Genomic DNA, 1,794 nt, shown 5'->3' on the forward strand with positions numbered 1-1,794 from the left:
AATCACTTGTTATGCATCAGAGAGTTGGACAATGAACAAGGAGGATAGAAGGAGAATTGATGCCTTTGAGCTGTGGTGCTGGAGAAGAGTATTGAGTGTACAATGAACTGCTAGGAAAACAAACAGATTCATCCTGGAAAGGGTTAAACTGGGTGGCTCCCAGGAGGCAAGTATTCTGAGGCTCCGTCTAACATACTTTGGACATGTTGTGAGGAGGGAATGGTCCTTGGAGAAGGACATCAAAGGTATGTAGTTTAAATTCACTAGCAGCTCCATAAGCAAAGGATGAGCAATCTTGGTTCCAACTCAATGACATACAAAAATATTATTTACATATGTTTTTTTTGTTTTTGTTTTTGTTTTTTTCTGTAGGATCAGTCATAAATCTTAAAGTCTGCTGGAGAACTTGTAAGATATAAAGATGATAATAGAATTGGATGACCCCAGCTAAAGACATGAAACTGAAACTGAATTCTAGCTCTTATTTCATACTTAGATTGTATATGATTATTTCAAAAGTGAAATCCAGGCAAATAAATTAACAACTCATTATTATTTTCCCAGGAATCGACTCAGAGTCAATGTATAGGATCTTTATGATTTGCATATGAATAGACTACTTCTAAACACAAAGTCACAAAAAGAACATAAGTGAATCTATCAAGTTAAAAAAAGAAAACAAGTTGCTAAGAAGTGTGCCGTATAGTTTTGTCTGCCACCATTTATTAAACAGAAATTTAATTCTAATATCTAGAGGAACTTAGAGAATGAAGAAGAAGACTGAGGTATAAGTAAGATCAAAAGCTTAAGATGAAACATCCTAAAATGGTTGGTTAGAAATTTATTTACCTGAGCTTAATTGATTTGTTGAACAATTATTTGAGCAACCCCGTGCATCATAAATTGAGTATTTCTATAATTTAACTTTCCTACCATTCAATTTTCAGTACAGTGTGATGCTGAAAGGTATGCCAATGGTGTTATAAACTAGGATGATAAGACTTAATCCCATGTAGATTTTTCATAAAATCAGGAGAAACTGGTTCCTGGAGAATGATACCACATTTGGCAGAGAGTTAGTGAAAAGGAGGAAGATCTCAAGAAGATATACTGACACAATGGGTACAACAATGGTCCAAATATAAGAAAAATTTTGAGGATCGTATAAAATCAGACAACCTTTCACTCTGTAATACTTCATCTCACTTATGTTGAGTATACCTAGTGCCATGAGAGTTAACTTCCTGGGAAAAGACGTCAGGTTGGGAAAGGTGGACGGTCAGAGAAAAAGAAGGTCCTCAACAAGAGACATTGACACAGGAACTGTAACAAAGGGCTCGCTGTATCAGAGATACTAAAAGTAGCACAGGATAGGGTAGGGTTCTGATCTGTTATCCATAGAGTCGCTATGAGTCATAGTCAACTCAATGGCATCTAACAACAATAACAACAACAGCAGGAGTTTGAACTAATTAAACAGCACATAACAAAACCCACAATCATTTAACTTTCTAAAAAATATTTTTTAAAAAGTAAATACACATATTTATATGTTGTTGTTATGTGCCGTCGAGTCATTTGCGACTCATAGTGATCCTATGTACAACAGCCCTAAACCCTGCTCTATCCTGTGCCAATCTCATTGCCTCTGACACACCCATCCCGAGTACCCCAGACACTGAATCAATCCACCTCATAGAGAGTCTTCCCCTCCTGCTCTGTCCCTCCACTCTGTCCAGCATGATGTCCCTCTCCAAAGACCTGTCTCTCCTTACCACATGTCCAAAGTATGTC

General features: G+C 37.0%; 1 protein-coding gene across 1 annotated transcript in view; it reads right to left on the reverse strand.

Moving 5' to 3' along the window:
* ACSS3 (acyl-CoA synthetase short-chain family member 3) overlaps positions 1 to 1,794 on the reverse strand; it is a 285,831-nt gene that overhangs the window by 184,437 nt on the left and 99,600 nt on the right. The window lies entirely within an intron of this gene.

Source organism: Elephantulus edwardii, unplaced genomic scaffold, assembly GCF_000299155.1.
Source record: "Elephantulus edwardii isolate Elephantulus edwardi_28Jun2011 unplaced genomic scaffold, EleEdw1.0 scaffold00021, whole genome shotgun sequence".
NCBI lineage: Eukaryota > Metazoa > Chordata > Mammalia > Macroscelidea > Macroscelididae > Elephantulus > Elephantulus edwardii.